The sequence below is a fragment of the Micropterus salmoides genome, unplaced genomic scaffold (genome assembly GCF_014851395.1).
Source record: "Micropterus salmoides isolate LMB-PRFRI ecotype aquatic unplaced genomic scaffold, ASM1485139v1 Ms_hic_scaffold_2, whole genome shotgun sequence".
Lineage (NCBI taxonomy): Eukaryota > Metazoa > Chordata > Actinopteri > Centrarchiformes > Centrarchidae > Micropterus > Micropterus salmoides.
Window position 1 is genome coordinate 54,907,014 of NW_024041150.1, and position 14,634 is coordinate 54,921,647.

The 14,634-nt window shown below is 41.2% G+C and overlaps 1 long non-coding RNA gene across 1 annotated transcript; it reads right to left on the reverse strand.

The window, feature by feature from the left end:
- Positions 1-8,611: 8,611 nt before the first annotated feature.
- On the reverse strand, positions 8,612-9,732 carry LOC119912787. Its single transcript, XR_005446240.1, has 3 exons — positions 9,699-9,732; positions 9,571-9,599; positions 8,612-8,802 (listed from the first exon to the last, which is right to left on the reverse strand). It is a non-coding gene; the product is annotated as an uncharacterized LOC119912787 (long non-coding RNA).
- Between the last annotated feature and the right edge of the window lie 4,902 nt (positions 9,733-14,634).

Genomic DNA, 14,634 nt, shown 5'->3' on the forward strand with positions numbered 1-14,634 from the left:
TGGGTAGGGTTGCATTGATTCAGTAGGCTACTAAGTATCTCAGTGTAGACCATCTACAAACAGCAGGTGTTTTTCTCACAGATTACCCGTCTGCTCACAATAACTTAATTTAATATTAGTCACCCAGTACAAAGGTTAAAGGACAAAACGGAGAATGTAAAGACAAGACTTTTAATATTACCTACATGTATACGTTTCTGGGCCTCTGGGGAAGATGGGTGTTCTCTAGTCTTCATTACAAACATAAAAAGGGACAGCATAAAATCCATGAAAGTACTGTAATGAATAAATCCCTGAGAGTTTTCGTTGCCTTTATAACAAAGATAAATAGAGAACTCACGGGAGTCGTATCTGTCTCAATAGAGAACATGCGTAAGCTCAGACACTTAGCGCACTGAGCTGTTCTCAAAACCTAGATGTCAGATGCCAAGGGATTCATAATAGTGTTACAGTGTTGACACAAAGATACTAAACCTATTTCACTAAATGTCTTGTAATCGCTAATAGTTCTTAATTTTTTCTTCTAGCCGATATTTAGGCTAAATAAATTGATTAGGTTATATATTATTCACTCATCAGCGTCCTTACGTTCAGTCACTGGTGAAGATGGAGATATTGTGAGAGAAAGACAACAAGAGTAAAGTTAACTTCATCACTGTGATCATAATTATTGTAATGTTTCAGTATATTGTTCTAACAAGACAGTTTGAGCTGAAAACATTATGATGGAAATACTCACTGATAATAACAGACAGATAAACCAGAGAGTCTGGACCTTGTTGTTGTCCTGATATGTTGAACTGCCGACAGTAATAATGACCAACATCCTCGACTGTGACCTTCTTTATAACCAGAGAACAGTTCTCTGTAACACTCAGTCTGTCTGATTTAGATTTGGCTTCATTGTGAATCTGCCCATGTTCAAACAGCGCTACTACTGCTGTGTTTCCTGAACCACTGAAGAGCCATGTAGTATTTTCACATTCTTGCTGACCGTCTTTCACATTTTCACAAGGCAAAGTGACGTCATCTCCAACTCTGACAGTGAAGGAGAGGGGAAGTTTTCCAGCTGCTGCTGTTGAGAAAATGATGAAAAATAAAGTGAAATGAGAAAATGTCTGTTATGTTCATAGTTAGTGACGATTATTTCTTTATCCTTAGTTTCCAAGAGTTCACTAAACTCACCACATTAGAAACAACAGATTTGGTTTTCTTAGTTAAATCAAATGTAGCTAATAAAGAATCTTTAATAATGTTGATCAAGTTATTTTTTACAATGTGCCTTCCATTTATATATGTGATATATGTATTCTTACCTGTAAACTGAAGCACCGCTGGAAGAAATAAAGAAATCCATTTGAACTCAACCATCATGATTCTCTGAGTCTCTCCTTCTTCTGTCTCTTGTTCTCGTGCTCAGAACTGTCTGAGTTTCTAAACTAGTGCTTTAGTAGAGAGACGCAGCAGCTACTTCCTGTGGTTAGGATGATGTCACTTCCTCAGCCAAAAGCACGATGACTGACAGAGACCCCCAATTATTGATCGGCAATATGAGATGCAGCCATCAGTTAAGATGTCAGAGATCACAGCAGCCTGACAAAGATCCTGTGAAACTATAATGAACGGGTAAGGACAACAAAGTCAGTTGCTACAAGGCAAAGGAATATATTTCTGCATTCACTAAGCAAATCTAACGCTGAAACAAACAAACTATATTAAGCATCAAGTTCGCACTTTGAACAGTCACATGGTGTAAAAGTAGAAGAAGAGGAAGCTGAAGGTGTGAAGATTGTTAGTTAAAATAAATGTTTGCAATGATGCAACTTGTTTTCTTCAGATAGTGTTTATTAGAAAACAGACAGGATCCATGGTGATGTTTGACAGCACACATGAACAGACAGGTGAAGAGTCAAACTCCTCTCCCACCAGAATCTGACTCCTGATGTCCATGGTGCAATATGGTGATACTGTAGCAGCTGCTGAAGAACACAGATAAGATGATATTTTACTGCTCTGAGATCTGCTGGTTCCTCATTTTATCTTTGCAGATATTTTTTTCTGAGAATTGAAGCTCAGCAGAAGTTGAATCAGGAAGACATCGTTCATGCTGACTCTATTTCTCCCCCGCCCCCTCTCTTCCTTTTTTCTGCTTCCAACTCCGTCATTAGATTGAGGGCGTTCATTCTTTCAGTTAAACCAATCAGAATTTGCCACAACCTCTGTGAGCCAATCATATTGTTGCTGTCAGACTTTCAAACTGTCTTTTCTCTCCTGGAGGACCCCGACCAGATAAAAGACTGCAGCATCACTCCAGCTCCAGGCCTCCCTCCCTCTCTCGCTCCAGCAGCTGGTGGATCAAGCAGTCTTCAGTGATCCCACTGAGCCCTTCACATCCATTCTGGTTCTGGCCTCTGTGGTCACAGCCCCTCCACCAGGTAGGCCATACATCCCTCTCACATTTCTTAAACTCTCCTGTTCCTTTTCCTTTTAATTCCTCTTTAAGCCTCTTTTTCATTTAAGTCTCTCCTGACTGAGCTGAATAGGAAGTGTTTTGGTGAGAATGTGGACATGAGACAAACAGGCGTTTATCAAATTCTGATGAAAACTACTTTAACCCCTGGATGTCCTGGTTTTGGTTGTGAGTTTGGTGATTTCCTGTTTTCTTTTGTTAAATCCTTCCTCGTGGGTCTTTGTCAGTTCACTTCCTGTCCTTGAGTTGATTTTTGTTTCCACCTGTGTCTCGTTTCCTCCACCTCTCTTGGGTATTTGGTATTCTTGGGTAGTGGACAACAGTGTGGATTTGTGCATTTATATTAAATAAATTTGAACTACTCAAAACTATTCCCCTCTCCCTGAGAGCAGGGGGGTTAAAGATCAACTTTCAACAGACGGCTGAAGAGACCCCAACAGAATGGGGGTGGAGGTCACTTTCTCTTAGTGCTATTCCTGAGCAGTTGATCGTAAAACTGGCACCTTTGATTCTACAGCCTGATAACGCGGTGTCTGACTGTTAAACTGACAAAAGGGACATTAACCAGCGATTAGCATTTCCCTGAACAGCCTATCAGAACTCTCCTTGGAGCCGGGATTTCCTGCCCCCCCACACATGTAACCGTGACAACTGTCCTTGCTCTGTGTTTCATTACCCCATCAAAGGGATACCCCCTTTTACGCCTAAGTGTGACATAATCCAGGACAGCCGAACTTTAAATAAACAAAGACTGCAGTCTCCAAAGACCCCAAAGCATTAACTGTTTAATTAAATCTTTTAGTTACTTGATTACGTTTGCCTCTATTTGAGTAGATATGTTACCATGTTGTTGCTATCTGGTGTTATTATTGCTGAAAAGAATCAAATAAGTTACTTTTGCAGTGTTTTTATTTTCAGCAAGATTAAGGACACTCCTTCATCTCATGTGTAACCAATGCTTGTTCACAATACTTTCTCACACAATTCCTTTAGAAATGATGATAAAGAAATGTCATAATATACTCTATTAATTATCCAGCTTGAATTTAAGGCTGAATTTCCCAGTTCCTAAGGAAAGATTGTTTTGGGTTAATTTAAGCTTTCCTCATGTAACCTGATCACCCCCAAGTGGACGAAATAAGTATTACATACCTCGTCGGAAATGCCGTTAATGTATAAATGTTTTATTTATGACCAATAATGTGACAATTGTTTTGTTACCAAATGCTTAACTTCTAACGTACAACTGTTTGACCACTACGGTTTGATTGTGGAAAATATTTGATTATAATACGCGCAAATAGATTTTCTTTTCTTTTAGACATTAAGTTTAGAAAGACCCAGACAACAAAAGAGCGACACGCGACGCTCTTCTCTTCACTCTCTTGTCCTCCCCTCGTGCTCTGGTCTTCCGCTCTGCTCTCTGGACGCTTCGGCACGCGGCCGGCGTGCCTCTCCCGGCAACGCCCTAAGAGTTCGACCAGCGCAACAAGTCTTTGTTTCGCTTGAAGCTGCACACGCGAAGTGCCGCGACATTGATTTTTACCTCAGTCCCAGCAACCTTATTTGTTTTAAGTTACACTGGTCTAATTCAGGAACGACCAAGTTCCCCTTTTAAGCTCTATCCGTCGAGCTAAGCCCATGGAGGTCGGACGACGCCACATGGCCTGCCAGCAACCACAAAGGACGACTTAAACCTGACCCGAGACAGGGTCGGGAAGGCCCCACTGCAAGTTTCTTCCATAAGCCTTCCAGAGACGGACCCCCGGAGAAATTCCCTGGCAGAGAAAGCGACTGTGTTGTGGTGGCAGCCCGGCTGACGGTGAGTGTCCTGGTTTTTTTCTTCTTTTTATCAGTTTTCTGCTTTTTTCCTTGGTTTTCTGTTCTCTGCCTGCCTCCCTGTGTTTTCTCCCCTGTGTGCTCTCTCTCCCTCTGCTCCTGAGCCCAGCCAACTACCTGCACCTGCACCTCGTCAGCCTGCCACACCTGCCAGTAATCACCTCATAGCTGTATCAAGACAATACAGGCAGCTTGATCGTCATTGCTCCATACCCGGTGCCACCCCCCGTTCAGGCTTTCATGTTTCTTGTTTTTTCACATTTTCCCTGTGCTTTGTCACCGTCACCTCTAACCCTGTCTCTCTGTCTGTTTCCCTCCCAGGTACACTCACCCTCGTCCTCCGTTCAGTCGGCTGGGCTCATCCACTGGCCCTCTCCTCCTCGAACTTCCCTCACGGCGTCCTCCCTGTTCCCCCCCTCTCCTCGCTTCTTCGGCCCCAGTGTTCCCCTGTCTCCTTGGTTCCCCGTGCCTGTGCTTTCCTGACATCCACCTCTTCCTCCACTCCAGCCCCTTTACCCCTTTCTCCCTCAATAAACCTCCTTCCCTCCGAACATTGCATTTGGGTCCTCTCTGTCCCCACACCACGCAATCCCATAACAGACTGGCCGACAGCTTTAAGTTGTCCTAACCAAGAACGCACGGACTCTGCCAGTGTGAGGCCGTTTACCATCAACCTGGCGGGAAGAAACGCAATCAGTAAGACCAAAACGTCTAATAGTTGCTAATCCATTTTTCTTCAGTCCAGCATATGGAATCTTTATACCCCTAGACGTAACTGAGTTATCATCTAATTGCATTTGTTAGTTGCGGTATGAGTCAAATGCTTCCCACAATCAAACCTCCCTTCTCATTTTTCAGCCATTGTTTATTGCCCTGATGTATTTAACCACCCTTTTATATCGCTTTAGTTAGTTAATAAATTCACTGTGATCAAGGAACTGTGTGTGTTGACTATCTCCACGTCCCTGCCAAGAGAATTGACCCTTTAGATATGAAATGACTGACTGATTTAAGAGCGATTATTAACTAACTGATCACTAGTAATAATTGTATTATTATTAAAAGCTACCTAGAGGTCCGGAGACTCTAGGATAATAACAACTCCGGTGGTGCCCCTTTTTTAAATGAGAGCTTTTTATGATTAATATTTTCTGAATATGAAATTCATAATTGGGTATTCATTCTCATAAATTTATTAAAATTGATAGCTAAGTTTTAGCCATGCTACACCTGTGTTTTACAATAAGCACGCCATTTGTTTTCACTCAGGAATTTGGGAGTTTTACCTGGCTAGGTAACTGAAAAATGTTCAAATCCAGGTTTGTTGTTTCACATGTATGACTACTACTTTATTGAACGCAGATTACATTTCATTCACAGTAAACATGAGCTAGAGGAAATGAGATGTTTGCTTAGAAAAGAGTAAGTTGAAACTTAAAACTTGAAATGATAAGAATTATGAATTAGAGATGATAATGCAGACTGTATTTTATGATAGTGTCTTTGGTTCTGGTTCAGCATTGTGTGGGTCTGACTTTCTACAATACTTGGTGACTCCTGTTTGTGGCACCCATGAACTGGTGAACTTGATTCATCCTCATCTACAGACTGCAGACATTACGTTAAACAAACAAGGAGATTGTAAGACTTCAGTTCACTGAGGCAAACACCTGCTGTTTCCTTTACGACGTGGAAAAAAAGTTGACCCCCCGATTGTCACTGTATAATTCGCACTCTGTCTGAATCCTTGCTTTATCTGCTCCCTGCCTGACGTAACATGACACTGGAAGGTTAGAGGTCCTCCAGAGGGAAGGTTTACTACTAGAAGGGGACAAGAGGAGGGAGGTGGTTCTACTAGTAGAGGCAGAACATTCATAGTAAAGAATATTCACTTTCCATTAGTACATGAAGGAATCACAAAACACAATGTAGACTAAAGTGGTGAATATTTCTTTATTAGCAGTTTATATTGTCATCAGATATAATAAAGAGGAGACTGTTACTAGAGTTAAATGCTCGTTCCTGTTAAATGAAGCTGAAATCCAGCTGCTGTGTTCTGAACTGGCTGCAGAAAATAAAGATTTTCACAACTGATGCAGGAAAAGACATTTTATAAAACTCACAGTGGGCTTCCTGATATGAGATGAAATCAAGACTTGAATATTGTTGTTCAAAGTCAGACTGAAACAGAAACAGCTGAGCACAAAACACACAAACATTTCTCACACTGATAAATAAAAACAAAAACAATCAGTAATAATCTAAAACTGATCTGATGAGATTTTTGTTATCGTTGAAGAAATACTGTGAGCCAGGTTCAGGTGTGAAGAAGTTTCAGAGACTGATGAAGACTTAACATAGCATGGTTTATTGAGCCCGGCCGAGGAGACACAGTGCCAGCATACAACATGTGAACACATCAAATGCCAACACCAAATCTGAAGGATGACATCTTTTGGTCCCTTTTATGTTTCTGTCTTCCCCCTAGAGCCTGTAGGTTTCCCTATTAGCTCATCTTTAACTGGCCTTAACCCAGAACAACTCATCTATCTGATGTTTAGACTCCAGTGCTTCATCATGTTGGAATCTGTCACTACCCATGAGTTGTGCTCTAACCTGTGGAGCCAGTAGGTTCTTGGAAACATTCTTGTAGGACTCAACCTTGTATGATTACCGGAGAACACCGATATCTGCTAGCCTGACGCATGAGCTACTGACTCTACCTAATCAGTCTGTTGTTGTCTCCCTGACAAGGACGTGTGAGAAATACCTCGAGCTAGAAGGTCAGAAAACACTTATGGGGTCAGCTAAATTAAGACTTTCAGCGTCTGAGCTACACAGACAGCTGGAGGTGTAAAAAGTGTTTTGAGGTGAAAAGTAGCTGCCTGCTCTCATTGGCTGGATGTGGATGTCGAGTCGGCCGAATCCTCCAGATATTTGGATGCTAGTGTAACCAAGGCAAATAGTGAGGGGTTCCAACCCCCAAATATCTAATTAACAGTTGCCACAGACAGACACCTCCGCATCTACCGATGCCAGACATGCAGGCGGTTACCTGTGGGCTACCAGAGTGCCTTGACACCACTATACTCTCAACGGTGCGCAGCCACCTAAACACAGCAAATCAAACACACATAAACAACACGATGAAACTAAGTTACCACCACATGCAGTGAAGGGGGAAGGGGTTCGGAAAATCCACCACCCTGTCCGTCTGGCAGAACACTAAAAAGAGGGGAAAAATGGCTAATAAGCTGGGGGAAATCACGTAGCCAAAAAAAGGGGAATGGCCACACCCGTAGCAGACCTTAGCAGTTGACAAAAACATTCACAGGGCCCATCTGTAACAATCTAATAATATAATTCCACATAAAAATAGAAGCACAGACAGCAGGAGTTGATCAGGCAGACAAGACAGCAGTGGCTATACAATCCTCAAACAATGCAGTAAATAGCCAACCCAGCTCTGACTCCACCTCATTTACGGATCAGACGTTTGAGCCCACTCAGGGTTTTGGCAATATTGTTGTTGTCATACATTCATGCCAATAAAGCTAATTTGAATTTGAGTTATCAACCACCGATGCCTTCTCTGCGGTGAACTTTAGCATAACAGGCTGTTCAGCCGACGAGGTCTGGACGACAGGTGGCTTAAAATGCCTGTGATGAAAACAAATTAAAACCTGTTCACAAAAGTTAAAACATTGTCAGCCTTGACGCATAACTTCTAACCACACTGGAACACGATGCCTACCGAGAGATCCTGAGTGTTCCCTATAAATCAACTCTTAAAGCGACGCAGCTGTGAGACTGCTTCTGGAGAGACAGGGGGCGGAGCTTCACTGAGAGGTTGCAACTGAATGTAGCATTACTAGGCCAAAAGCCTGCCTCTCACACTAGATATCTGGCTGGCGTCTGCGATGTGTCAGAAATGTGTCGGGAAGCCGTTTTGAAGCGTCCTTGAGTAGTTCACACATGACGACTGGCGACCGCCGATCGATCTCTGATTTACCCCTGATCACAGCCTGACGGTCGCCGAGCGGCAAATCGGGCTTAAAACTGTGTGGTGTGAACTAGGCTTTACTCTAAGCTAGACCTGTCTGACCTTTCCTTGTTACATAAACAAAGCACCTTAAGAAATCTTCTCAACAGTTCTCTAAAGGCTTCAACTACTCGTGTAAATGTGCTGTTATTTAACTGCAGTGGAGTCTTTTCTCTGATGAGCTGATGTTGATATGGAAGTTGTTGATCAGTGGAGTCTGACAGAGGCAGAAGGGTCTCCATCGTTTTCATAGTTCACCACACCATCATCTTCATCTTCATCATTATTCACCTGTGAAACACAAACAAACCCTCACTCTGACACACTTTAACTGACAGCTTTCACATCACTGACCCACATTTAACACAAGGAGATAAGAAATAACCTGACAGCACCTGAACGCACCGTCAGCTACTGTTACATGTTTCTGCCACTGAGAGAGGAAGTGTTTCTGTGGTAACGAAGGACACGCAGAAGGAAATTAACTAATTAAAGTAAAATAAATAAATATATGAGTAAATATAAAGTAGGCTACCCCAAACTGTCACATGTTCCTGCAGCTGACTGACCAGAGAGGGAGTGTTTATGTGGTACCCCAAATCCAAAATGTTCCTCCCAGTTTACTGCTGATGTTTTGAAACTGAACACAGTTCACAGTCAGCAGACCCTGAACGCACCATTAGTTACTGTCTGATCTGATCTTTATCTGACTGGCTGCTGGACAGTTTGCATTGGAACTAGATTTTATAGTAGTACAGTAACGTGGACGTTGTTTTTGGAAATAAAACTAAACTATCTGTGTTGTTTAAAGCTGCTAGAGGTTAAGTGAGAAAATACTGCATGATGTGATGTAATTTAGGTGAACTGACCCTTTAATCTGGAATAATGTTCAGTTTGTATTGACACTGTGTCAAAGACGTGTTGATTCAGATCTATGGCGTCTTTGGAGGCTGTAGTTTGTGTTGGTGTTGTACTTAAACTGTCATGTTTATCTAATATTTGCATCCATTTAATTTTTTAATGTAAAATTCTTTTATTTTAATTTTTATATGCAATGAATCCTGTGAACTTTGCTGCTACGGCCACTTCAGTACAACTCAGTGAGTCCTGTTTCTGTTTGTCTTCTTCTATCTATATCTACACTTCAGAATGAAGAACAGATGTCACAAACACTGGTTTGCTGTGTAAAGTACCAACTGTAAAAACATTATAAACTCACTGTGTTTTCATCCATCTGTGTTTTTGTCCCTGAAAAGAAAAGAGAAAGAGTCGACTTTAGTTTCCACAGTGAAAATCCAGCTTTATCAAAACTTCCTGTTTCTGAGTTTCATCTGTGAATGTTCTCACCTTTAGTTCTTGTCCAGATGTTGACTGCCACAACAATTATTATGAGTGCTGCTAAACCCACAGACACAATGATGAACCTCCAGAACGATTCTGAAAACATTAGAAACATTTTGACTGCACAGTTCAGTTCTGTTTGAAATCCTGCAGCTAAAGTAGCAACGAATCACAGACTTTCATCAGCTCACAGTTTTCCTGCAAGTCTTTGCTAACTGTGAATGTAGTCGTCTGATTTGTGAGCAGCAGTGGATCTTGTGGATTGAGCAACAACAACTGAGTGAGACTGACTGAATAAGAGAATATCTCCACCCACAGCCGAGCGTCGCTCTGACATTCAGACTTTAGACTCCAGAAGAGGAGAGAGAGAGAGAGAGAGAGAATGTAATCACTTTCCATTTTCTGATTTATACTTTGATGACTTTAAATCAACATATAAAATCAATAAAAAAAGTTTGTTTTAGTTCAGTATGTGGAGAGAAAGAGGCTGACAGGAAGACAGAGAGACTCTAGAGAAAGATGAGTTACTACCTTGAAGTTTTGTTGAAGCATCATTGGTTGTTGATTTTGTGTTTTCAGTTGTTGTTGTTGCTGGTTTAGTTGTTGTTGCTGGTTTAGTTGTTGTTGCTGGTTTAGTTGTTGTTGTTGTTGTTGTTGTTGCTGGTTTAGTTGTTGTTGCTGGTTTAGTTGTTGTTGTTGTTGTTGTTGTTTGGTGTAGTTGTTGTTGTGTTGCTGGTTTAGATGTCAGAGACATTGCGAGAGAAAGAAAACAAGAGTAAAGTTCATCACTGTGAAAAGTCATCAAATAAACAAATGTTTTGGTGGTTTTAATCATCTTGAACAGGGGTGTGTTTCCCAAAAGCATCGTTGCTGACTGCGGTAGCAACTTCCTTGGTTGGAACTTTGCAGTTGCGACGCAACTGTTTCCTAAAACCCTAGTTGGAACTACGGAGGTAACTAAGTTGGTAACTTACACGGTACGAACCATCGTTAAGCGACGCAGGTGTTCCCTGAAACCATAGTTCAGACGAACGTTCGCACCAACTGTTGTTAAGTTGCATAGTTGGAACTACAGCTCCTGACCTGTGGTTAGAAGCTTAGTTCACGGTGACTACGTCACAGAGAGCAGAAAATGCAGTGTTAGGAGGTGGATGTGATGTGTTTTAAGCAGGGAATGTTAGATAATCCTGCTGTACAAACATGTTTAAGGTGAATTTAAAAATAAATGTAGTTGTAAAAGTACTTTTAAATGTATTTGTGGGGTCATGGGTAGGGTTGCATTGATTCAGTAGGCTACTAAGTATCTCAGTGTAGACCATCTACAAACAGCAGGTGTTTTTCTCACAGATTACCCGTCTGCTCACAATAACTTAATTTAATATTAGTCACCCAGTACAAAGGTTAAAGGACAAAACGGAGAATGTAAAGACAAGACTTTTAATATTACCTACATGTATACGTTTCTGGGCCTCTGGGGAAGATGGGTGTTCTCTAGTCTTCATTACAAACATAAAAAGGGACAGCATAAAATCCATGAAAGTACTGTAATGAATAAATCCCTGAGAGTTTTCGTTGCCTTTATAACAAAGATAAATAGAGAACTCACGGGAGTCGTATCTGTCTCAATAGAGAACATGCGTAAGCTCAGACACTTAGCGCACTGAGCTGTTCTCAAAACCTAGATGTCAGATGCCAAGGGATTCATAATAGTGTTACAGTGTTGACACAAAGATACTAAACCTATTTCACTAAATGTCTTGGAATCGCTAATAGTTCTTAATTTTTTCTTCTCAGTTATAGCCGATATTTAGGCTAAATAAAATGATTAGGTTATATATTATTTATATTGTTGATTTCATTAACACTATTGTTGATTTTTTGTTATTGCCGGTACGACAATAATATAAAAAGCCTAAATAATAAGTTAGCAAAATAATGTCACTTAATATCGGTCACAACTGACATATTTAGCAGAATATGACGTTTTGTGAGTTTCGTGCTGTGAAAGTCAGACGAACACACCTGGAAACATGTTAGTTCGACCTACGTTGGCTCAAACTAATTAGTTCAAGGTATGACAGTTTAGGGAAACGGTCGTATTTCAGATGTTTGTTTGAGTAACGATGCATCGTACCAACATAGTTCAACGTTACCTTACGTGGTTGTTCGGGAAACGCACACCAGCTCAGCATATTCTCACCTGTTTTCTCACCTGAGGACTGAGGGCTGAAGGTGAACAGCTGCACTTTTCCAGAGTCACCATCTGTCACTTCACACTTCAAGTTAGACTTTGATTTGTAACTAAAATGAGAATCCAGGAAAGACACAGCGTGTAGCAGCCAGACTGTGATGTCTTCATGTCTTTGTTATCTTTGTCCACATCTTTACCCTCATACAGCCACTTCACTGTGTGTCTACAGAACTGTTCATGTTTCAACACAGAGCAGTTTAACGTCACCTCATCAGCGTCCTTACGTTCAGTCACTGGTGAAGATGGAGATATTGTGAGAGAAAGACAACAAGAGTAAAGTTAACTTCATCACTGTGATCATAATTATTGTAATGTTTCAGTATATTGTTCTAACAAGACAGTTTGAGCTGAAAACATTATGATGGAAATACTCACTGATAATAACAGACAGATAAACCTGAGAGTCTGGAGCTTGTTGTTGTCCTGATATGAACTGTTGACAGTAATAACGACCAACATCCTCGACTGTGACCTTCTTTATAACAGAGAACAGTTCTCTGTAACACTCAGTCTGTCTGATTTAGATTTGGTGTTTTCATCAATCTGCCCAAGTTTAACCAGCTCTACTGTTGATCTGCTTCCTGAACCACTGAAGATCCATGTAGTATATTCACAGTTTTGCTGACCGTCTATCACATTTTCACAAGGCAAAGTGACGTCATCTCCAACTCTGACAGTGAAGGAGAGGGGAAGTTTTTCAGCTGCTGCTGTTGAGAAAATGATGAAAAATAAAGTGAAATGAGAAAATGTCTGTTATGTTCATAGTTAGTGACGATTATTTCTTTATCCTTAGTTTCCAAGAGTTCACTAAACTCACCACATTAGAAACAACAGATTTGGTTTTCTTAGTTAAATCAAATGTAGCTAATAAAGAATCTTTAATAATATTGATCAAGTTATTTTTTACAATGTGCCTTCCATTTATATATGTGATATATGTATTCTTACCTGTAAACTGAAGCACCGCTGGAAGAAATAAAGAAATCCATTTGAACTCAACCATCATGATTCTCTGAGTCTCTCCTTCTTCTGTCTCTTGTTCTCGTGCTCAGAACTGTCTGAGTTTCTAAACTAGTGCTTTAGTAGAGAGACGCTGCAGCTACTTCCTGTGGTTAGGATGATGTCACTTCCTCATAGTGACTTTTAGTCTGTTTTAGATTTCAGTTTCTCAGAATTTCTTGGTGCAATATGGTGATACTGTAGCAGCTGCTGAAGAACACAGATAAGATGATATTTTACTGCTCTGAGATCTGCTGGTTCCTCATTTTATCTTTGCAGCTCTTTTTTTAAGATTAAGGAAACTCAGCAGAAGTTGAATCAGGAAGACATCGTTCATGCTGACTCTATTTCTCCCCCGCCCCCTCTCTTCCTTTTTTCTGCTTCCAACTCCGTCATTAGATTGAGGGCGTTCATTCTTTCAGTTAAACCAATCAGAATTTGCCACAACCTCTGTGAGCCAATCATATTGTTGCTGTCAGACTTTCAAACTGTCTTTTCTCTCCTGGAGGACCCCGACCAGATAAAAGACTGCAGCATCACTCCAGCTCCAGGCCTCCCTCCCTCTCTCGCTCCAGCAGCTGGTGGATCAAGCAGTCTTCAGTGATCCCACTGAGCCCTTCACATCCATTCTGGTTCTGGCCTCTGTGGTCACAGCCCCTCCACCAGGTAGGCCATACATCCCTCTCACATTTCTTAAACTCTCCTGTTCCTTTTCCTTTTAATTCCTCTTTAAGCCTCTTTTTCATTTAAGTCTCTCCTGACTGAGCTGAATAGGAAGTGTTTTGGTGAGAATGTGGACATGAGACAAACAGGCGTTTATCAAATTCTGATGAAAACTACTTTAACCCCTGGATGTCCTGGTTTTGGTTGTGAGTTTGGTGATTTCCTGTTTTCTTTTGTTAAATCCTTCCTCGTGGGTCTTTGTCAGTTCACTTCCTGTCCTTGAGTTGATTTTTGTTTCCACCTGTGTCTCGTTTCCTCCACCTCTCTTGGGTATTTAAGTGTGTGTATTCCTTTTTGTCTAGTGTTGGCTCGCCTGTGTTTTACAATAAGCACGCCATTTGTTTTCACTCTGGAATTTGGGAGTTTTACCTGGCTAGGTAACTGAAAAATGTTCAAATCCAGGTTTGTTGTTTCACATGTATGACTACTACTTTATTGAACGCAGATTACATTTCATTCACAGTTAACATGAGCTAGAGGAAATGAGATGTTTGCTAAGAAAAGAGTAAGTTGAAAGTTAAAACTTGAAATGATAAGAATATGAATTAGAGATGATAATGCAGACTGTATTTTATGATAGTGTCTTTGGTTCTGGTTCAGCATTGTGTGGGTCTGACTTTCTACAATACTTGGTGACTCCTGTTTGTGGCACCCATGAACTGGTGAACTTGATTCATCCTCATCTACAGACTGCAGACATTACGTTAAACAAGGAGATTGTAACTTTGTAAAGGTGCTTACAGACCAAAAGCAAAGTGAGCGTTGTGGGCGCTGCGTTTACATACAAAGTCAATGCAAAGACACATAGCGCCACGATTCCCTGTCGGGTGGTGCGAAGAGGGCGCTGCCGGTAACAAGAAGGCCTTTGCGTGCATTTTCAACTCGAGCAAGAAAGTCGCATGATGCTAAGTCGCTGTAGCCTATCAGTGTTGAGATCATCCTGACATCACCGATGTCTTCAGAGCGTTG